General features: G+C 39.5%; 1 long non-coding RNA gene across 1 annotated transcript in view; it reads right to left on the bottom strand.

The window, feature by feature from the left end:
• Positions 1 to 4299: 4299 nt before the first annotated feature.
• The window catches only part of LOC145430930 (uncharacterized), a 128637-nt gene continuing 107682 nt past the window's right edge, over positions 4300 to 25254 (bottom strand). Inside the window, exons 3-5 of the long non-coding RNA XR_013911266.1 lie at positions 22339 to 22406; positions 13347 to 13409; positions 4300 to 4760 (exon numbers count right to left, since the gene is read on the bottom strand). This is a non-coding gene — a long non-coding RNA (uncharacterized LOC145430930). The remainder of the gene's footprint in view (positions 4761 to 13346; positions 13410 to 22338; positions 22407 to 25254) is intronic.

Raw genomic sequence — 25254 nt, 5'->3', positions numbered from 1 at the left:
ATAATATATACATACTTTTTTCTGTTTTAAAAAAATCAAGAACTAACGCAGGCAAATCCGAAATATTCCCTGTGAAGGTTTAACTTGTGTACATTTTTATAAAACGTCTTCGTCATGAGAGATAACAAATCAGTAATGATCAAATGATCTGTTGTCTCTGCATACTTACAGCAGAGCCTGGCTTCTTCATTTAGAGCCAACATTAATTTCTGGGCCTACTGTGATTGCTGTTGCTATAGCTAACCTCTGAATAAGCATGCATGCATTCTCAATAAAGAAGCAACTTTAAAATTAACTGTAATAAGAGAGGAAGGAGCAAGCAAAAATATGAAGTACTACTGTATTCAACCCATGGTTGGTTGGTTGGATAGATCCTTGTTTTGGTAGTACATAGTTTGAAGATCTAAAGATTTTCAAGACTATTTTGGATGGCTCCCCAACTGTGTGTAGGCCCATGTGCACATGCTCAGAATGCCCATTGGTTATTCAACTCTGGGATGAGGGCAGCTTCAGCACACACAAATCAAGCCAGCCAACATAAATTATTTTAAACTTCACCAGATTATTGAAGATATTAATGTTGCACATTTCAAGTCTCTAAAGAGATTTGCTCATTTTCAGTAGCACAAAATATGCAAGAAAACAAAGCTTGAATTTTCTCTCTCCCAGTTACAAACCACAGACATTTTTGATGCCTGACTATTGATGCATGTAATTAATTTGTGTGTTTTTCATTTTTGCAACCAAAACATGTTTACCTAGGAAGACACGTCTCAAGGTTTTGGAAAACAGTATTATTGGATTTAGTTAAGCCTATGTACTACCTTTTTAATATTCCATGTTGCCCTGTATATATATATATATATATATACACACACATACATACATATATACACACATACACATATATACACACATACACATATACACATATATACACACATACACATATACATATACATACATACATACATACATATCTACATATATATACATACATACATACATATATATACACATGCGAATATACATATATGTTATGCTCTTATTTACATAAAATTGAGCAGTAGTTTGTAAGCATCACTGATAGGTAGTTAGGTTCTGAGCTCATAACATAGCAATGAAGTTGGCAAAAAGGCCAGAAGCAAGGACACTAACTACTCACATGTATGAAAACAGAGTATGCAGTCTTTGTCACAGGGATGTTAATTGGGTGACAGGAGTAAAACTCAGTGATAAGCCAGATGATTGCATGCAATACCTCACTGAGGTTGGGTTGTCCTTGCAGAGACAGACAATCATGCCCACCGGCAGATTGCAGAGGTTGGGGCCAAGTGCAGTAGCACTGAAGCAGAGCTAAAAGAAAGTGGGTATGTAGACGGCCATGGCCACACTGAAGAAACCTTTGCAGAGGTGATTATGGATTCTGAAAGCAGCGCTGGACTCTGAGCTAGAGATTATTATAAATTTGGTCATTGGCAATGAGGACACTACAGGGGAGGGAAAAACAAATATTAGGGCCCCCTTCAATGCCGGGGCCAGTGTGAGCTGTTTTCCATTTTAATGCATTATGTGTGTATAAGGGAGAGTGGGGAGACGAGGCTTTTTTTCCCCTCTCCTTTGCATGGGTATGTGTGTGTGCGCGCGTTGGATTCAGCAAACTTAGATTTACATTTCCTTTGCACTGCCTGTGAAATGTTTTCAGATGTGGCCAGCGTGACTGAAATAATATATAAGACTGATTCTCTTGCACTCTCTCTCCTCCTCTTTCTATCTTGCGCATATGTACTTGCTCACACACTGTGGGCAAAGACACTTTGAGAGAATGAGGATAAGAGAGCTCAGCTGTAATTACCAACCATCTGAGAGAAATGGAAATTCACACTTAGTCTGATTCTGTGGTTAGCTTTCAAGCCAGCCCTTCACTTAAGCTGATATTGACATATTGGCTTAAAGTGAAGGTCCCCCGACGTCATACTAACACACCACTTAAACCCTTTAAAATTCCAAAAGTTCATCATTAGATTAGCAAGGTATAAGAAAAACACTCTACTTGTATAATTCAGCTTCCTCTTTTCAATTAAAAATGCAGGGACTCGTTCCAAAGTGAGGATTCCTTAGACTCTTAAGAGCTTTGTGTTAATTACGACAGCAGCTCTGTTGATAAGTAAGAAAGGCTTTGCTGTAATACAATGTGTTTACATTGTTTGTATCAAAATCTTCCTCAAAATTGGTTATGAAAAGACATATTAGTCTTGACTAGCCTGGTTTTGTGTTTAAACATAGTTAAATGAACATTACTGGCCCAGTTGAGCTTGTATTCACCTGATTATATAAGGTTTGCTGGCATTATAGTGACTTATTGACCTTTTTTAAGTTGAGGTGTTAAAATCCAGCAAGCACAAAAACCTGGTATTGGTGATTTCATTGTTTCCAAAGAGCAATCGGGTGGTTTCAAAGTAGTTTGCTGTAGTTATTGTATTAGGCCTATTTGTATTTGTTGGAGTTCAGCTATTTCACTGGTGAAAATAACTACCCGAGGGATTCAGATCGTCAATGATCTATCACACAACCAAAATCAAAACCGTAAAATGATCTGCAAATCCATCTATACATTCAAAACTTACCCTGGGGCTGTGTGGCAGCGTGAGCAGCAGCTAAGCGCTTTGTCATTTTAAGTGTAACACAGGTATTGATTCCATAGGTTTGATTCTAAATGCAATGATGTCTTCCTCTGAGAGTTGATTAAACCCCCTTGGTATTGATGAACTGGGTCTATGAGTGTGTGCGAGTGTGGGGCAGAACACATATGGCTGAGACACCAAAGCCTGTTTCTGTACATATATTCATGCATGCAATGATAAAAGCATTTGGGAAACCCACAACTTATCCCTTTAATGCCTAAAATGTGAAATAATTGCCAGAAAATTCACATTTTATTGAAAATGGAGCATTTATTGAACCTTCTAACCATTTTCATTTAATTAATTACACTAGTTGTTTAGAAATTAAAGTCTCTGTTCACTCCACTCTTCTCTGAACTAATATTAGCTGCCACACTTGAAGCAGAATTTAAGCAGATTTTGGCCAATTTGTTAACTTAAAACTGAAATGATTAAACAATAAAGCAATAATAGTTTAACTTTAGTCACACAAGTAGGGATGGGTACCGGTGCACCGGTTCTGACATAAACGGTAGTAACCAGACCGAAAAGCAGCGCACATTTCAGTGCTTTATTTCGGTGCTTTTTTTTCCTGAGCTGTGATACACTTCTAGCCAATCATTTTACGTTTCCCAGGATAGTAGGCGGGCCAGGTAAGTACGTTCAGTTAGAGCAGAGCTACAGATTAAAAATGTCCAAGGCGAAGCGGTCAAAAGTCTGGCTGTACTTCACAGTAAAAGATGCAAACTCAGCAGCCTGCAACAAGTGCTTTAAGCTGATACTGTGATACTGTCAAAGGAGGTAACACCTCAAATCCGATGAAACACCTGGCGACGCATAGCGTTTTTTTTAAAAGCCGAGAAATGTGCCGTATTTGATAGCTTGCTGCGAGACCTCACACTGTGCACGTTGGGTGGGTTGCCAGTTATCGGACCCGGAGCAACATCCCCCAAAAACCCGAAGAGTAGAGTCCTGGCCCCTAGCCCTGCCAGTGTAACAGAAATGATGACGGATGATGATGGCAGCAGCAGCCGTTCTTCTCTGCGTGAGTCGCTTAATGTTGTCCGTGTGTAATTTACGTTGAGTAGGCTAACCACGTTATTACATTAATGCATGTAAGGTGAACTAGCAAACATCATCATAGCTACATGCGGCTGTCCTCTTGTTTGATGGCAGATACTCCCTTCACCCTGGACAAAAAGGCTAAAATGACCAAAGAAAAAGTGGGAAACAGCTGAACATGAGAGGTTTTTGGACAAAGTTTGTGTTTTTTTTTCCATTGTTTAAGCACTGCTTCCAGCCAAGAGTGATACCATATATGCCACATAGCTGCAGAAAAGGCTAACATTGTTATCTTTTTACAAAAAAAAAAAAAACAGCTGAACATGAGAGGTTTTTGGACAAAGTTTGTGTTCTCCATTCTTTAAGCACCGGTTCGAGAACCGTTTAAGCACCGGCACCGTTTCAAAAGTACCGATTTGGCACCGGTATCGGATAAAACCTAAACGATACCCATCCCTACACACAAGTGACATTTGAAATGATTTATTATCACAACACAGGGTGATAGAACATGTATACACCAGAAGTGATCTGCAGAGATGCGGCGATGAGAGACGATAGAAAGTGAATGATGTTTGTCAAGTCGAGTCAGGTTTATTTATAAAGCACATTTAAAAACAACCAAGGCTGACCAAAGTGCTGTACAATAAAATACAAATATAAAATACAATAAAACACAAGTACATAAAACACCTCACTGATAAAACAACAAGTTAAAACAGTAAGTTAAACCTTGCTAAAAGCCAATGAGAACTTCAACTCATTTGGCAACTTCAAGCAACTCTGTGCGAGCAAGTGCTGGTGAAATGAACGGGTCTCACGATAAACTCTTCACAACTTCCAGGTGACCAACTAAGAAGACTACCCAATGAGAGTGACGAATACCAGTGACTGAAATATGATCTGGTAGTAAATACATTTAGAATGTCTGCAAGCGACCAGCCATCAGCTTCAAACCAATGTGCAATGAGCAAACAGCTTCCAGTGTGTACGTGGCTTTAGAGTTTGGCACCCAGGCTCCAAGCTCATCACTCCCTGCAAATATGATACACATAGAAATTGGGGAGTGATGAGTAAATGTCCACCTAGAGTCAACAGGTGAATGGTGGGGTGGGGAAGGGATTGAAACAGCACGTGGCGATGCAGGGTAACAAAACCGACAAGATTTAAGTGGGAGAAATGTGATATTCTGTAGCTTAAATAGATCGCCATATTGGAAGAGTGTGATTGGTATGTGACACAGTGAGAGTGAGGCAAGTCCGTGTGTATGAAGCAGCTCACGTTTCCTGCCTGAACTAGCTCACAGGCTTTGATACAGTTTTACTACTTATTATTACTACTGGTGCAATTATTATTTGACTCACATGACTTAAAAAAAAAATAGGTAAAATGACAGTAAAGTTAAAGGGAAAAGAGCTTGGATGTTAATATGTATTAGAGTAGTACCTATGTAAATAAGTCCATAAATTGATTCTGCAAATAACATTTTAGTTATTAATTCTGTATTATATAGCTACATAAACTGATTAATCGGTTTATTAATAAATAAATAAATAAGTAATACATGCTTAAATACTTAAAGTAATATGTACTAAAAAGATGCTTAAATGTCTTGAGCCTAAGGTGATTTTTAACTGTAATGTAAGACAAAGAATGTATGAAAACCTTTGCATTTAACAAACAGCACTAAATATGAAAAAATTGATCTAGATCACTTGTTTCTACATTTAAGTCGTCATTCATCCACTAATCATTTCAGGTGTAATTCACATGTCTTACATGATCACACAATATATGGCTCGTTTTGCTGCATTAAATTCTTAAATTACCAATAAAACACATAAATCTGTAACTGACCATATCATTTAAAGTGTACGCCAAATCAATGCTCCTCCTTTTCAAACCTCTGAGACAAAATGACCTCAAAATCAACTCCTCAAAGGTTATGATGAGTTCTTTTCTGCAAACAAACAAACAAACACAAAAACACACACAAAAGAAGGCTCCAGTGTCTTCTCCTACATTTATCCCATCTCGCCAAGTTTATTTTCTTCCTGGATATTTTTGAATCTTCAATACCGAATAACTACAATAGTACTACAATAGTCCGAGTAGCTGTGCAAATAAGGATCTTTTAAGTGTTAGACAACTCTCAGAAAACCAATATGCTATTGCAAAGTAAAATAGAGTCTCAAAAATCTAAAACTTATTATCAGTCTACTACCCCTCCCCTCCCCAGTTGTCCAAATGTTCTGTTTACAGGGATTTCAGAAGGGAATGGTTTACAGGGATATGTGAGACACAGAGAATGCCGCCTTGAATTTATCATGTGTAGGAGCTCTTGAATGATAAGGAGAAGTCTACTGCAACTTGTCATTTATTTAGTCACGAAAAATCAAAAGACCACCTTCACATTCAGCATTAAACTGCATCACATCGCTGCAGTCATACTCAGCGTAGCATGCATCTTAGTGATAAGCGTAATCTCTGATTCACAGTGCAAGCTAAATAAGGGCAGATTTCATGGGTCAATGCATTTGTTGTTAGAAAAATATAGTATGTCCCTGAAAAGCAACATGGGGATTTTAATTTTGGCCCAAACACAGATGAAGGGAGAGAAAGAAGCAAGAAAGAAAAAGATCCTCTGTGTATATATCAGACAGTCACATTCACAAACACGCACACACACACACATACACCTTGCCCAGGTCCCCGAAGCTAATTAAAGGGAAGGTAGGCGAGCAGAGATGTGATAACTCTGTGAATCATGTAGAATAGTTGTAATGGGTGACCTTTTTTCTCTCCTCATGCGGCAGGCAGAAATCTCATTTGAGAGCGAGCCATTCCAATTTGCTGCGGCGAAGCAGGTGTCAAAGTCTCAAGCAGGCAGAAAAACATCCCTTGGTGCCTTCTCTTTTGTTTGAGATCATGTGATGCCCTGTGTGAAAATGCAAAGAGCTACAAAGTCTACTGAAACAGGGGTTTGTATTTCAGCTTTAGGTACCTCTTTCATTCGTCTCTTCTTCTCCTGCACTTTGACTTAATGTGAAGAAGCAGAAACAGTGTTTTCTATCTCCATGTTATGTGTATAGAAAGGATTATGTTAGTGATCAGAGCAAACATGAGAATTATAAACACAGTCCATCTTCATTAGGCTGCGGGCCAGATATTACTGGGCTGGACAGCCTGGAATGTTTGGTCGTCCATTTAGCCAAGGGCAGGAGCAGAAGGGCTGCTGTGCAGGGCTCCAACTCCCTTTGATCCTCTGAAAGTGTGTGTGTGTGTGTGTGTGTCTGTGCGCGCGAGAGTGCAATGCAATTTCACAACCCAAGTACACCAGCTGGTCCACGTTAAAGTTCCAAGGTAACCATGGCGCCCTGCGGCTGGTGGAGTGTGTGTGTGTGTATGTTAGTGTGTGTGCGTACGAAAGTGTGTGTGATAACATGTGGTATACGTTTGGATGCGCTCCTCCACCCCCTCGCCCCTTTGGCTTTGACTTTTAAGGAGTTTCAACGCTGAGTTTTTGCCTCTATCAGGTAAACAGGATACGGGTCACAGATAAAACAGTATATACACATAGACAGTCTACCGCCATGAGAGAATATATGTGAATTCCACTTGCCACTGAATTTCTAGGATTGTGTCACCAAAAATAGCTTCCCATGTGTTACCTCAAATGTGTAGAGTCATGTTGAGCTGGGCTGATTTCATAAGTGGTTTGCTTCAGAGTTTATTTAAGTGGCTGGTATTGTTTAAAAAAATACAAATACATACATTGTGAGATATTAGAGTGTTATTACCAGAAAAGCTACAATAACATAAATGGGGTTTCACAGTTGGATGACCACTGTAGATCTAGATAATCATATTTTATCATATACACAGTTATAATCAGTTAATAGCTTTAGGATCAGGTGTAGCAGTGTGGTGTGGGGAAGATAATCACTTAGAAATAAGATGCACAATTTGTACTGTGACCTCGAGTCGGTTGTCTACATGCTATGATCAGTTAACACAGTGGTTCCCAAACTTTTTTTGCTAGACCCCCCTCAAACATTTAGTAAACAATTAAACAAATACAAGTAATCTGCAGTAAATTACAGGTAGTAAGAAAATTAACTCTAACTCTTTTACGCAAGTCCGCACCTACACGGGTATTTTCGAAAACGCAGCTGTTTCGTCCACACGTAAACGGCGTTTCAAATCACCGAAAACTGAGATTTTTTAAAACTTCTTTTTTGCGTTTACGTGTGGACGAGGAATACAGAGTTCGTCATGCAATGTTAAAGGTATGTGCCTTTTTTCACGTCACGCTGTGCGCCACGTTATTGTTTACATGAGACGAATTGCAAAATGGCAGATAGTCAGATTAACAGTATTTTGTCTCTATCTTCAGGTTTTACACGCTTACATATACACACGCAGTTACTGTCCCTCTATTTACAAAGGCAGAGGCGTCACGGTGTAATTATATTACATGTAGTTGTTTTTTTTCCTGTGTAATAATATTTAACATTGCTATCAATACATTTTTCAAAAAATCCCTCTCTGTGCAAAATGGGCTCAAAAACAAACAACTGTGGGATCCTGTTTGTCCGTGATTTAGACAGGGGGAACAAATCGTGGCAGGATCACCCTGATGTTATTTGTATCCCACTGTAACTTTACTGTATAAAGAGCTAACATCTCCAAAATGTCAGGAGTAGTTAGTCATTACAACAAGGGTTTGTGAACTAAAAATCAAGAATGTGGGATACTGTTTGTCCGTGATTTGAAGAGCCCAGCGCTGCTCCCGACGAAGGGAAAACCAATTCTGCAGGGGAGACCTACCTTGGCACTTGTGCAGGTGAAGCCAAAGGGAAGATATGCTAAGTCTTTGGCTTAGAATGAAGTTGGTTTGGAAACATATTCAGCGATGCTTCATCTCCTGCTTTGCGTTTGTGGAGGCGCCCCGTGCTAGCAGTGTCCAAGCGTTGTTTTTTTTTCCCCCTCTCATATCGCGCCCCCCTTGCAATGGCTCTAGGGGGCAGGCCCCACACTTTGGGAAGGTCTGAGTTAACAGTGCTGCCTCTACTGTTCTGAGGTTTACTACTCTTCATGCATAAGGCTAACTGAATTCAACAAGAGATAAGCAAATGTTGTATGGGCAATAATAGCTGCTTTCTGACCCTTAGAGAATATCAAGCTAGTATAAAAGATGGAATTAGGTGAGTGGCTTAATCATCAGGTTAAATTATAATGATGCACACTACTCGTGATGGGACTTGGACCTTGAACGCAGCAGCCTACTCTACACCATGTCTACATAGCTCGTTGCTGCAAACTGTATATTCATTCAAAAAAACAAAAACCCACAACCATCACATATAGATCAAAAATCTAGCATGAGCTACAAAATTATGTAAGATTTAAGTTTACAGTTAATCAAACTTTTGCTGAGCAGTCCTTACCTTTGAGGATATTGTCTGGATGCAGGTAAGGAAATCCCAGAAAACTGATCTGTTCATGTGGACATCACAGCTTTGAGTTCTCCCACTGAGAACTCAACATCCAGATGAACAGAATCAACTTTCTGGGCTTTGAGAATAACGTCTCCTGACCTCTTTCTTTCATCTTTCTCCATCTCTGAGATCTCACACATTAATGTTTGTACTTTTTTTTTTTTTACACCTCTGGGTAAATACAGCATCCATACATTTAGCTAGCAGACAAACTGTCATCCAACGTGTACAGAAACACTTTGTGTGTTTGCTGATATTTTTTGAGCTGTTTGGAAAAGTTATATTTTAAATCATCTGTGACTTCCTGCGTTTATTCTCCCTTCTCTGCTGAAGTACAGCACCCACAACTTTACTGACATTTACATTACGAATGCACAACAGGGATGAGAAGGAAAAAAAGACTTGCTAAGGCTGTAAGCAGGACATGGGAAGACATTACTTTCTTATTACTGAGCAAGTATCTTCTTGTCGGCAGCAGGAAGTACATAAAACATTAACTCAGTCAACAGACAGATTGATAAAAAATATTATCAGATTTTAGTGGATGTGTGTACACTATTAATTAAGATCCCATTCTGTAAGGTATTCTTTTCTACTGCACGCGGCAGTGTGGCTGTGACTTTATCTTTTATCTACTGCACTAGGTGATGGTACTTGTCTAAGGCCTTCTCCACCATACATCATGTCTATAAACGGAGCTAGAGCAGCATTGTATAGATCTCATCTTTCATGTCCTTGCACAAATATTTAAGGTTTAGAGAAGGTCATATTATCTTCTAAATGTTCTGTTTACATAGATAATAATGGGGTCAGTCAAAGTGCCCACAGTAACAAAACTGTATTGGACACTGATAAACAAATGCATACTCATAACTCACCTATGCAAAAAACAAAAAACGAAACAACAACCCCTGTTTAGTACAAGTATTGAGACCATTGAAAATCTCAAACCCTAATTTCTCAGAGTATATAAACGGTCCTCGTCATGTTTCCTGTTTCCATATATGTGATCGGTGCCACTGTTGAGCAACCAAAAATGATTCAAAAGGGAAAATGCTGAAAAGACTGGAAGGCAGAAAACACTCAACAGTTCTTATAATGCCGCACGACTGCGCATTGTGCTTGACAATCTCTGTTTATACCTGATTGCCTCACCATAGACTAAAATAAGGAGGTTCACAAACTCAGAAAATGTACAAATCTGTGGAAGCTCCACAAACAAATGACCAGAACTCCATAACATACACTGGAAATACATTGTTGAAGAGCAACACAATCCTTTCTTCTCTCTAAGCAACTTTCCAATGAGATGTATATTCAGTTTCAAGTTTAGACCATGATAGAGAGCTGACAATTTTAATGTAGTTTAAAAGGCTGCCTAGCCCTACACAGCTGCCATGTTTGTCTTGTGCTTTAGTAACAGTTGTTGGGTTTCATAGGGATACGTCAGCTGTTTGTGACATGTATTGGTTTGAACCTCAAAGAGCTACTTTTGTCTCATTAGTTCTGAAAACTACAGTGAGCATTTGTAACTTTCGGAGCTACATTTGTGTTTTCGTGTATCATGTTGCTTCCTCAGGTATATCACTTCAGCTGACAGAAAAAAAAAAAACCTTGTGGTCTACCCAAAGGTTGTCACTTTCAAAGCACAAAGTGCACAAACATGCAATAGCCCTCAATCCCTGGAACTGCTGTGACTTTCTGCTTCTTTAAGTAAACAGCCCAAGGCCGCTGCCTCTCATATGGCCATGAGCTTCCTACAATGATGAAAGAGCTTTTAGGTTTTCTATGTTTTACATTTTAATTGCGCATGTTGCACCTTCACTAGCTTTTTAAATTGTTTTATGAACACGAAACTAGTAAAATCCAGTTCATCAAAGCTATTTTGGCACCACTGAGATCATAATACATGTTCCTAACACATGAAACACCAAAAACAGTTTTAACCAAACTCCTCACTGACATCATGAAGATGTTTAATCTTTTTTTTGAAATGAAAAATCATCCTATCAAGCTGTCCACTGTGGAGAGAAAAATCTAATGAAAATATAGTGCTACATATTGATAATGATATACTGTATCTTTCTATTCCTACCTAATCAGAGGCAGAATACAGTGCAGAGTCTCCCCTCTCTCCTGCCATGACAGCCACAATTCATCACAGCTTTAATTTAGTCTGTTACTGGGGTGTCGATAGGACGCACACTGCCTGGCGACCATCTTTCACACACACATGCAAGTCCAAGCACACACGCATGCAGGGAACTGCATGTTTACGCATGTTCCATCCACAGCACGCACACTTATGACACTTACAGAGAAGCGTCTACCCCCAGCATTTCATCTTTGTTGCAATAACCGCACGCACAAAAATGTACAGATATACACTGCAGTCCATATCCTTCCATCGTCCAGCAGCGCTATCTGTTATGTGTTTGGATGTGGCCCCTGGCTCAAGGCCCTTCTCCCTCGATATATCATCAGTCATTTGAAGCAATTAAGCACTTCTCAATGAGAATAGCCCGCTCTTCCTTGAGCAAGACGGAGAGGAGCGATTCACAAAGCCATTTTCTACCAAATCCTATTAAAGGTGGGGAAGGGAGGGAGGGGGAAAACGAGGTTGAAGACTTAAAATGGAGGGCTTTTATTTAAGGACTAGGAGGTATTACAGGCCAGATTACTCCTGGCTTATGTTCCTAGTCTGGGAAATTACATTCCCACTTTTTTTGGGGAGTACCAAGGCTTTGGAGTTGAAGATGAGAATCACCTTAAGTCGCTCTTGTTTTTCACTTCTCCACTTCAATGGCTTGTACTTGTTCTTGTTGTTGTGTTTTGCTAGAAAGATTTCTGTTTTTCCACTTTTATTGGCACCTACTGAGCTTTTCGATACCTCTTGGGCTGTGTTTTGGGGGCTAGGGTTTATGTCAATTCTATCCGGTTCTTTCAAGGGAAATTACTTTTTCATTCCAAGATCTAGTCTTAATTATTGATAGCAAGGAAAAGACATGAGCGAAAATTTCATAGGATAAAACCGTTGCGCTTCAATCTCAGCAGGGTTTAAAATCATACACCATATAAACACAGCTGCGAGTCATCATATAAATAAAAACACCAACAGAGAATCTCTGTTTTCATTGTGCTATTCATTCTTTAAGTTTCAGGTTTCCACCGTTAAGTTTTGTGAGATGACCCTATGTTAAATTCACACATGGACATAATCATTTTAACTAAGTGAACTTAATTGTTTAAAACACAAGTCATGACCTATAATTTCCCTAAACTTCGTCTAGGGGCTAAATATACATTAAAATGCTTTGCTCGTGTTACATAAACAGTACATAAACAACTATAAACTCACACACGGTGATCTTAAAAGGATTCAAAACAATGAAGTACAGATGCTTCGACAGTTTCATGTATCTGAGATATTTTTGTGAAAAACAACAATAACCCCCAGCTGCGTTAATTACCACTAAGTTAAGATAAAATCTAACGGCCACATCAGAACTGATCACTACACATCTGGACTGGAGCGACTTGAGTCCTTTATTGTGAAAAACCTGGGGTCTATTGGGAAATTATATGACATGGTAATTGAACAGTTTGCCACCATGAAGGACAAGAAAATGGCTTTCATACTACAGCGTGTAAAATGTTACTCTCCTCCTCTATCTGTGGCTTCACTGAGAATAATACAAGGGAAACAAAATGTGGCGCTCAGATGTTGAGTAAATTCCTTATTTGGTTAAATCAAAAGGGTTCAACCGAACTGTTTCATTGCTAATTAATTATTTCCCAGTGATTAGACTGCTCCCTATGTCTCCCTACAAGAACGTGTCAAAAATCATTAAAATGTTTAACATATTTAACAGTCTTATCTTGACCAACCATCAAAATTGAAAATACAATTGTTTCCAATTATATTAAACAGAGGTCTTGTTATGCTTTTAGTATGTTAACAAGTGTGGTAGGTATGAAGGAAAGGTCTTGCATTTATCTTAAAATAAAGTGAAAATTCGATTGACTTTCTGCCACAGAAAATGCAAATAAGCTTCCTTTTTTAACTTTTTTTGTATCCTAGTAGGTTATAAACTTTGCAAAAGACTGTATGTATCCTAACCTTGCACATTGATGATCTTCGTCCGGTGTCGACACATGAACCACTTCTCTTGAGGGTTGAATTCTGAAAAAACCCCACAAACACATACAAAAGTAACTAGTTTAATTTCCATAAGATTGCACATTATACCTGTTTGTCTCTCTCTCTGTCTTTTTATTGACTTTGGCTAATTAAAATGTGCCCCACCCACTAGTCAACAGTTCAGTGGTTTGATCTCTAGCTCCTCCATCGCATTTGTCAGAGTGTCCTTGAGCAAGCTACAATGCCCCAATGCTTGCATTCGTGTGTAGATGGATGAATTTGGCTTGTAGTGTAAAAAAGTACATGCAGAGGTGAAAGGAAAGTAAGAGTACAAAAGCACAATATAATATAAATAAAAAATACTATTAATACTATTTACCTTTTTTTAACTACTACTTTAACTTCTCCAGTAACAAGCCAATAGTATTCCAAGATCTGGTCATCTCTGTCAGAACGGTACCCTCAGTCTGATGCCATATGGTATGTGACCACAATTTATAACCTCCACTGATCTCAGAGATTTTGTAAAATCATTATTCTCTCCGTGGATCAACCTTTGTGCAACCAAAGCTTTCTTCCCTCCAATTTTGGTTTTTCTAACTCACGGCACATTTGCTATTGTACTCGCAGCCAAGGCAGCCTGTCTTCACCTTGACAAAAGGGTCGAAATTTTTCAAAACACTGAAATAATATGCATGAAGGCATGCACATCACAGTATGTACGAGACCACTGATATATATGAACACGGGCATATGTATGTGCAAACTCTCCGTACTGTATATGTGCGCTCCCCCTTGCCAAACTGTAAAACAGGTTTGGGGTTTATTTTTGTTGTGTGAAAGCAAGGCTCAGTACTGCTAAAACCCACATCTGCAAAGAATAGACCTACTCATTTGGCGTTAATCAAAACAGCCTGACTTTATTCATGTAACTGCAGTGATCTGCAGGCCTCTGGCAAGAGCAGAGAGAAAGAAAACACAGATGTGTGCACATTATACACACACACAGACTTGCGCACACACACACACACATTTGAATAAAAGGTCAAATAGCTTTATCAATAACTGTGGAAAATGTGTTTTGTGAGAAGAAGGAGCAGCTGATCTGACAGTGGCCACCGCCCTGATGAATAACCACCAGGAGAATCAATAGGAAAGAGGAGTTGAGGTGGAGTGGGGGAACGTTTTGTCATCCAACGGTACACTCCAATATCTAAGCTCATCCATCAAAGGCAGCAATGGCACTTCGTCCTCCGCTTTAATTGAAAGCACACTGAAACAAGTTATTTACATGACGGGATGGATTTGAACGGGTGCACGTCAACTGGCAGCTTTGCTGTTATGTGCTTGCTAAATGTTTGTTTCATGAGCTGCGAGCTGACGCTTCACTGTCTGCGAGCACGGTTGACTGTCAGCTAACAATGGAAATGCAGACAAATAGTCAAACATCAAGTTTGACACAAAAGCTGTTTTTTTGTTTGTTTGTTTGTTTGCTTGCTTTAATAGGTATACGGCTCCTATACACCCATCTTGACTATCAAAAAGCCGCCTTCACGAAATGGCAGTGTGCAAAATCCTGACAAATGGGTCACCATAAAACAGCAAAATGTATTTGAAAAATGACGATAATTTGAAATCCACACAAAAAAGGCAACCAGGCATCTTTTTCACTGGAGGTTTTCAAATATACCCCCTTTGGCAGCATATATGGACTGAATTTAAGTTGGCTGGCATTAAAGATACTGAAGGAATTTAATTTAATTTGAATTTACATATGCCATAAGCTAAACGACATCAAATTTGATTATTTGTGACTTTCAGTTTATTTGGGCTTTTTGAATATAAGCTCATATATTTTGAACATCTGCCTTTCCCTACGTTTGATCTCTTGCATACTCACCAAATAACAATTCATTAACTGTGCTACATATTTCTAATCATATCACAGTTATACCTGTGTGTGAGGATGAAGACGTGTGCATTCCCATGGAGAGTTTTCTCTCAGTAGATCTAGAATCAGTAAAAGACAGCAGATTTCTTTCTCCTTTGGGTTCATTCCATAAATGGAGTATCAGATGCTGGTGGTAGTTTAAGAAAAAATAACCCTCACAGCCTTACCAGTTGCTGCTTCTTCTCATCTTGAGTTTAGTAAAAACTTGCTTGCATTGCCAACATATGAAGAGTTAGCTGGTCAGATAAGTCAAAACAGTCCTAAATATTTCAGCCTCCGTATGTAGAGCGGGCAGGAATGCCAACATTTTTCCAAAACCCTGTCAAAATCATCCTTTTCAAAGTTGTGGGAGGTCCAAGCAAGTGATGTACCGCTCTGTATCATATTTGCCCTGGGTGACCCAGTCTGAACTCCAGATGCTACTGTGTGTCACCATGTCACAACCAGAGCCAAAAAGGCCAGGGGGAGGAGAGCCTGTCTGCCTGGAAGCCAGTTAACATCTGTCGAGCATATTCACATGTGTAGCAGACATACAGAGAGGCTCTTCAGACCACACTGAGTTTACACTACACGGGATCCAGCGCCATAGAGACCGAAAATGTTGGAACCAAAACAGAGGCTGTTTTTAGAGTTTCAGCAGACACAGCCAAGGCCAGACAAGCTACGCCAACACTCATTCACACCACGAGAAACCCAATTTCCCCCCAAAAGCAAAACTGATTTTTGCTTTAATCCTGGTGCCATAAATGGTCTTGCCAACTGATTTATATACAATATTCAAGCAAATGGCTTGTTCTTACAATCTCGTGTTGTGAACATGTTTAGCTGGCACTGGCCCTATTATGAGAAAATGCAGATTGGGTTAGTTATACAGAAGAGCCAGACTTGCCTGTTAGCAGGGGGTCTAAGGGAAAAAAGAGTCATACTTTGAGTCTTCTTTCTTTCCTTTTACGCTTCCAAGCCAATTAAATAAAGCATGGGTTGAAATATTCCACAGCTCTGGCTCTTTGGGAGCTAGTATTTATAGATAAAACAGATGCTTCTGGCAAATGTAAAGGACTGAAATTTACATCCACTTCATTCCAAAATTTTCTAAATACTCTTTCCGGTTATTGTCTGCATCCACGCTGGGTCCTGGAGAGAGAGGAGGAATTGGGAATGTACTGGGAAACCGCAACGAAGCAGGGCAGCCAAGTTCAACAGGGAGTTCAAGGCTAAATCGATGCATATTTCCCTTTTAGTGGTGATAAGTCTAGCCAAATGTACACTCGTCCCTCCGCACAGAATCTCAACCTAAATTAAATAGTGATTAGAGGAGCCTCTTCCATTGGTGGGTATAAATTTCACAAAAGATTATTTGCCTGCTTTGCTATCCCACAAATTCATAGGACTGAATTTCTACCGGCTGCCCAAATTCATTGTCAAAGTTTTAGCAAGGTATGGCTCAGAGCCACTGTTTGTCTAAGGCTGCTGCACTCGAAGGCCTTTGCAGACTACACGAGAAAAGCTTGGCCAGGTCTTCTAAATGTGTTTTCGCTGAAGTGTCCAGGTATATTTTTTCTACAGTCAGAGCTTTAAAGCTGTCTTGGCCCGCTTTGGCTCTGTACATGTGTTAATGCTGAGGAGGTTCGTTCATTTTAGCACCACATTTGATAGTATGTTGACATGTGAAACTCTGGCCAACTCTGCATCCCCCATAGGCCAATGTGCATTGTTCTGGTTTCAGCTGCCTCTGGAGTTCACGGTATGTTTGAACACGCTGTCCAGCCAACATCTTTAAACAATAAAACTGCTGTCTGTACAAATTCACTACTGAAACCACTTGTCTGAAAGAAGAAAAAAAAGACTTAGTAATTGGTTTTATGGGTGCGAAGCACTTATTTACATTAAGTGAAAAATATAATGCTGATATTCGTAAAGAATTCAAGAGTTGGAAAAATGAGAACCAGTGTTTTGGAGGTTATCTGCACTCATCATTGAAACGCATTTGTTTGGCCTCAGGGTTTGTGGGGTAAATGAGCCTTGACGATTATTTTCATAAAAAGCAATAAAGACCAGTAATTATAAAAATGCCAATAAGAATTCATCTTTGAAAAATCTATAAAGCTATTAAGTCTGTAATTAAAAAGATGAGCGGCTAAGTCTGAGAAAATTGCATTTTCCTGCACAAGCGACTGTGAAGCCTCATCTCATGTTTGTTTTGCAAATTCCTCAACAAAAACATTAACTTTGAAATATTAATCTGATCTGTGGTATTGATAGGAATCTCCCATTAAAGGCAGAGGCCTGTACTTCATACACATACGCTTCATTAGCTACACCTCGGTTGCAGATCCAAAGGGTCATTAAGCCTCCATCTTGGCAATTACACACACGCCGACACAGATACACCCACTCACGTGCACACAAGAACACAAAAAGAAGTGGTCATTGCACTTTTCAACCTGAGAAACTGTGTAAAAGTAGTCCTTATCCATTAGACATGGTCTCTGTAATAAGCAAGTGTTATTGGCACACCTTTTTGACAGTGAATAAATTACAGCTTTACTCACACAGTCAGATGGATGAGAAATTAAACAAAAACCTGTAAAACCTGAACTCTTCAACAGTACAGTGAGGGTCTACTTTAGCTCTCTCATGTGGAAGGGTGGTACTTTGTTGGTGCAGTTTAGGTCCTCTTAGAGAGGGTCACTGCAAACCTATTCTTTTTCTTTCTGTGATGAAATATCTTTATTCATATTGCACCAAAGGGGTCACTGAATGGTTTGATGAGTATAAAAATATCTCAGTCATATGCTTTGGATCCACTTATCAACCAATATTTTGGACTGATGCGTGACCACCAACCTCAAAATAACAGAGTATCTTTTGGAAGAATGGCGTTAACAGTGGTTGAGGTAAAACCTCTGTATTTACATTCATGAAGGAGTCTCTTGATTGCAGACAACAAAAGGCCGACTCTACTTTGGCGCGTCCTGGACTTGGTTAGATGTTGGGAAAGAGTTTTTTTATACCAAGAATTCTGCAATCATCAACTTTAGCTGTCCGGTCTGTTCTTAGGGGCCTTTTGGTATTGCTGAACTCGCTATAGTCCTTATCTTTACGATTGTGTAAGATTGTCAATATGGGCGGTCTTAAATTTACCTCTTACTACTAAAAAAAAAAACAGGAGTTCTTTGTTATACAAATGCTATACGCATTGTCTCCACCTGTAGAATAAAAAAAAAAATCTAATAAACAATACATCCTAACGAACTGACTGTACTGGAGTAACAAGAAGTCTTGCAAGGCCAGATCTGAATTATAAATGTTTACTTCTCGTTTTCCAGGACTCCTCTCTCATCTCCAACCGCTGCACAACGTCTTGTTTGAATGGAGTGCGTTTGTGTGTACCTACATCTCCCTCTCATCCTAATGTTTTGATCCAGGGTGTGTGTTCACAGTGGACATTAGGCAATCTCTCAAACCAGTAATGGGCTTTGATTCCCCAGGGTTGCAGTGAGATGGCCACTTCTTACATTAGCCAGTCAGGTATGACAGCGCCACGGCTTGCCTTCCCCTCGGCCAGCCGGGATAAATAATAAATGAAAGTGGTATTTCAGTCCTCCAAATCATCCGCAGGGTCAAGACTCCCTTCTCGCAGTGAACTTTGTAAGATGCGCCGAAGCGCAGCGAGATGCTAAAGGTTAGCGTCTTGGACAAGACAATCGTGCATTCGGCCTGCAAGCACAAGTAGTTTATAAACATCCACCACAAAATCCACCCCCCTAGTTGTTGGTGAGGAACTTCTTTTCCTGCTCCCTGTCTCCTCCCCCTACCTCTGTGGGAGGATGGGGAGACACATGAAGAGGAAAAGTTAGCATTCTCACAGAGCATACATCTGCTGCTAAGCTGGCATTTTGTATTGATTTTTCCTGAAGCCTGTAATTTTGAAAGCTTGTAACAGAAGATGAAGTAAATATCATTTTATTTGCTCAAATGGTTTCAGATTGGATTGGATTGAGATGAAAATGGTGGAGACAGGCAAATCTAGATGAGAAAGCAGCAATTTCACATAATTGTCTTCAGACCTGGTGCCAGAATATATTACCGCTGTTCTAAAACTGTCAAGCCAAAGACCTAGAAATGGACTGGAGTAAGTGAAGGCACTTATTCTTCAAGTCTCTGACATATTTAACTCTCTGCTGACGATGTTCAGTGTGATGTGGTTGCATTTATCCTTTTGTGAAGAGTTCCCTTACTTCAGCTTAAAGTATCAGTTACTCCAATGCAAATTACATCCTTGACACTCACAGAGACTGTGTCAGACCAAGTCTGCAGTGGACTCCGAAGGCAACGTAGGAATCTGACATCAGATGTCGGATTAGAGTCAGATCAGTTTACATGTAGAAACAAAAAACCTCACAGACTAAAACTGGATCGTGTGTGTCCCATTCACATGTATCTCTGAAACAACAAATTGTCTCTTAATTTTTTGGTGTGTTGCTGTTTTTCATCTCAGCAAAGCTGACTTCCAAAGCACGACCTTTCACAAATCTCCCTCTGTGCCAGCAAGTGGCAGAGCTGAGTTAATGACTACTGTTTATAACCCCATCTCAGACAGCCATTCTGTTCATTTTTCTATTTACCCTGGAAGGTGAAGTTAACCTTCTTCAGCTCATTGTAGCCAGAGGAGAATGGCAGAGATTAGTGTATTGGTCATGGTGAAGTGAGCATAAAGTACATGACAGGACCCAACTGCATGGACAAGTATGGTTGTTCCCTACAAGGTAGCTGCAACTAGACTCGAGAATTTGTCTTGCAGGATTTATAAAGATGCATACATTTAAAATGCTTTTTAATGTTTCTTTCTGCATATTGCAGCAACAATTTGATCAATACATTTTGCACATTAAAACAAGTAGACAGCTTTTTGTTCCAGCCTGCTGTGATATTACCCGACAAAAGCACTCATCTCCTCCAGAGTTTTCCTTTTCTGTCTGTCTTCATCCACCCATCCTTGTGTTCATCTATCCATCAATCAAGTGGGCTACTCAAGCCAGAAACTCATCAGAACAAAGCAATCAGCTTTGTGCGTCAGTCCTCTTTTCATTAAAGGCACATACAAACCACTGTGCGCAAAGTGTGTATGTGTGCGTACGTGCTTGAGTGTGTGCAGCACGAGTGCTTATTTGACGAGGTCAGCTAATTATTTGGCCAGACTAATGAAGGTCAGCGTGTTTATCTGTCTTTGTGCTGATGGTCTGTACCTGATTGAGATAAGTACTCCTCTTCAACCTTCCTGTCATTTGTCATCTTGATTAAGGGACCTTAAGGAATTGAACGGTGCACCTTTATTTAAGACATCTCATACTTTACCTTCATATATTCTTTAACATCATGTTTGTCTTTGCACTCAATGCCTTCAATTTTCTATACATGAACTGTTGAAGGGTCATAATGTTAAACTGCACAATTTAAAAGGAAATACAAGGACCATGGCGATACTCATATTATTCTCATTATAAAATGCTGTAAAAAAAATTGCCCTCTTCAAACAGACATTTGTACACTAAATGAAACTCACCACTAGATTTTTGGTTGTGTCTACTGGTCATACCATTTTCTTGTCACTCATTCAAAGAACTACATTGTCGTGAAAATCCAGGGAAGAGATCTAAAATACATGGACTGCAATTATCTATAATGAAAAGGAACTCTGATGCCAAAGGTATTGTCCATATATATACAGGCTTGTCACAATTGAAAGTGTGTGCACAGAATGGTGCTATTATCATGATGGATGGACCACACCAAATTAGGTAGATTTGATAATAACTTAAATTACATATCCACTTACCTGGATGCTTGATGAACTGAAAGCGACATTGTCTATTATTCTTGTATCATGCATGATTAGCATTCTGTATGAATATGTCGTGGCTGCCTTAGCTGTCGCTCATTCCAAATCATATGCAGGCAATTGTAAGCGTGAGCAGTGGGTTATTGTAACAGACGCAGAGGAGATCTTGACTCTTGTCAGCGCCAGACGTTTAGAGAAGGACAATTGTGACTGAAAGGTTCCATGACTAATTAGATATACATGTGGAAATAAAGTGGGAAAAATATAGAATTATTATTTTCATGTGGCAAGATAAAGTGGTAAATATGTACATTAATAAACTAGTGGCGCATATAGCTACTACATATCGGGTATAAAGTGTCATACCACTGTAAATTGTGAAGATCTGTCCAATCGCTTATGGGCTAAAGGTGTGTTAAACCAAACTTATATTTACAATATGTTTATGTGACATGACTGAACGTGGTGTGATTTTTTTATTTTTTTAAATTAAGATACATCAGACTAGGGTCATCCCCTTAGGGAACTGATTGCATTCAGAGGACATATATTGTATCATCCCTGGACATTAATAGTTCAGATTTCTGATCAGTTTTAAAATTTGCATAAAATCACACAAATCTGTGTTTTGCTATGATTTTTAGGAATCACAAACAGATGTGTTATTGAGGGAAAAGGGCAAGCAACATGACCTAATAATTATCCAGAAAACCAGCAATAACACTTCTAAATTCCAAAACAATCATCTCAAATTGTTAAAATCATAGCCTGTCAGACTACAAGCAAGGTGAATGTTTAAAAAGAGAAGAGCATTTTTTTTTTCATGTAAATCTTCACATTTACTCGAAATATCAGTTCACAGAAAACAAATTAGTCACTGTTTCCTCAGGTGGTCTGTTAGTGTATCCAAACACGTTCAAGAAAACACAATTATCCTTCAAACTTTAAGCGCTCATTCTTATGGTGCATACAACGTAATAAGCATGCTGATGTTGAATAATTTCCAAATTAGTGCAAAAGATTGGGGGCTTGTTTTTTGGAAGTAGCAAACACTATAAACATTTTTCAAGTTAAATTTATTCATAGAGGGCTTCTGGCAGTCCACATACATGTATTTCTATATTTTTGATATTGAACAATTTCAAAAAAATAAGAAAAATAATTCGGCAAAGTCCTACCAGGTGGAAGTCCAGGGTGAAGGCTGGGGGCAAGTCTGGAATTCGGCTGTTGTCCTCACAGCCCACACCTGGATAAGTGACAGAAAATTAATGGATGGATGGATGGATGGATGGATGGATGGATGGATGGATGGATGGATGGATGGATGGATGGATGGATGGATGGATGGATGGACGGAGTTCCCACATACAATTAGCTACTGTGAACCATTGATGTGATCTGCATTTTGTTGAATTATGTTGCATAAATATTCTGATATAAAATAAACTTTACTTCAAAAAACCATTTCACCTAGCCTGTAATACATAATACAAACACCCAAATATTTATATTTTCCATAAAGATGATGGCAGTCTGTTATCCAAAATTGGTCTTTTATTGAGACAATTAAAAAGAAAAAAATCTGTGAAGGAATGAATCCAAACAATTCTTCACATCTGTCCTAGTCTCTGTCTGGCTACCTCTGCAAGCCCCAGTTCCTAGGCCTCAGCATCTCTAACAAGCAGCGGATACAGCGCTGGATTACTGTAGGCGTTAAATCAATAGCTGCTGGTCTCCCAGGCACAGCTATAGATTATGAATCAGTGTTGGTGAACAGAGCGCCATGGTGGCGAAAGGGAGTAAGGAGACAGAGAGGGGCTGAGGGAGAGAGAGAACGAGAGAGAGAGAGAGGAAGAAGAGGGGGGAAATACTGATTGGTTGACATCAAAATGATGCATGGTGGTGTCATTTCACCAAAATATACTGGTTTTGAATGACAGTTGTAAATTATCCTTTGTAATTTTGCAACATGGTTAAGTATACAATCACCAGGAAATGAATAATTATGCATTGCATGTATTGAGTTTCAAACTGTCACTTAAGAATAGGGAATCTTATATCACGTACACATAATTGAGCCATACAGGTAATCAGGAATTTGACTCATAATTGAAAGTAAAGAACAACATTTAAGATGAATATTGATTTAACCTTTGCCTTTCTGAGATCTGCGTAATGAATGCAATCTCAAGTTCATGGAGTTCTCCACATACTTAAAATAACAGCAACAATAATTTGTAATTTAACACAGAAACATAGAAGACATGAGGTTTTGTGCACATGCCTGCCAATATCTATATAACTGATCTATGGCCACAGAGCCCATTAACCTGGTTGAACCTGGTAATCTCTGCAGCGAGCACCAATGTTTCCAGTCTTCAGTTTAATTCAAGGCCCTCTGAGTGCTGTTTACAGATGGTATCTAAGTGGCTTGATTCAACTGCCAATGAATATTGGCATGTGCCTACACCCCATAGACCCTGCTATTAGGGGTGGAGACCACAGGGTTAGCCAAACACAAACTGAACATGACATCTCCCTTGCGTCTGCAAGTTCGACAGGCCGGCATTTACACAAACACACACACAGGCACACCTGAGTTCCCACACATGTTTGTACAAAAAAGCTAAAGACGATTCGAATTTCAGCTAGAATATGCAGGCACATATTTCGTGCTCCAAAATTCAAAGAAAATGCAATGTATGTGTACGCATATGTGTAAACCCCCCACACAAACACACACACAAATACACAACATCAACCTTGCTATAGGGCAGGTTGCAAGACCCATACTGCCCCCTGGCTCGCCTCGCTCTCTGTGTTTGTTGAGCAGCAGAGATGCCCGAGGAATAACTTGTCTCCCACCACAGATTCGGGATCAGATTACTCTGGACTAGCTCCCTAACCTTAACCATTAGAAGGATAAGAAAATATCTGTTCTAAGATCAGTGGCTTGGGGGATGGAGATGATATTGAGGAGCTGTCAAAGGTGACTGAGTTCAGGGTCAGGCCCCCGGGAGCCGTAGGATGGGAAAAAGGTTAACACAGGCTACTGTAGTGCAGGACTCAAGTTAGTGTGAAAAAGAGAAAACTGTGTGATGCTTTGATACTAACGCTAAAGTAATTAAAAAACACCTACAGCAGATAATGCTATTGACTTTGCCACAGAGGACACAAAACACAATGGATTTAGCCATGCTAACCAGTCAGAATCAAATAAAGATAATTAGTTACTTAAGATATTAAAGTCATTATAATATTACCCATTATCTTAAGCTGTTAATTACACCTCAGGTTGTTTAAATAGCTTGTAAAATTTGAAATTAATGCAATGCTATTCTAAAGCACACAGTAGTTGATAAGTGTTCTCTTGCTGGATAATTGTAGAGTGGACACAGTGTTAACTGTTAGCTGCAGAGTCTGGTAGCTACGAGCCACCAGCTGTGTCTGAATGACTGACTCTTGGACGTGGCTGCTGCGCTAGTACTGAGCTGTCAAGGTCAGTTGGGACACGCACACACGTTTGCACATGCACATACACTCGCTCCGAGATACGCACACACATACACTCAGCACCAGAATGATTAATCTGTCAATCAATGCTTCTATTTCCTGCGGTGAGTCCTCCTCTTTTCCCTGCAAGGTTCCTGTGAACAGAAACGAGAGCTTGCAAGATTGGTGCGTGCGTGTCACTTTTTCATCATCTGTGTTTGATTTGTGCAATCAGAGCCCATTCTAAACATTTTCCACACAATGCCAGTGTAGCGCAGCTGAAATGCAGAACATTGCTTTGTGGTATCCAATCTCCTTATTCTACATGGCCACCGTACACAACAGTGAGTTTTCATAGCGTATCTATTTCACTGCAAGCTGGTCTGATGATGGCAGCCAGGAGAGAGCTGGCTGTCGAAAAGACTTGCGACTACTGAAGCCATTTGGGAGAAATGAAATGACAAAAGATGCACAAAACACAGTAGGAGATATGTTTAGAAGACATGCATACTGTGTAGTAGCAAAAAGTCGAATGGGAAAGTCATCAAATGCAACTCAAATCCAAAGTGTAGTATCTAACGCTAAATAAAACACATGTTTAA

This window comes from Astatotilapia calliptera, chromosome 9 (genome assembly GCF_964374335.1).
Source record: "Astatotilapia calliptera chromosome 9, fAstCal68.1, whole genome shotgun sequence".
Lineage (NCBI taxonomy): Eukaryota > Metazoa > Chordata > Actinopteri > Cichliformes > Cichlidae > Astatotilapia > Astatotilapia calliptera.
Note: the sequence above shows the minus strand (reverse complement) of the source record. Positions and strands in the feature narration are given on the sequence as shown.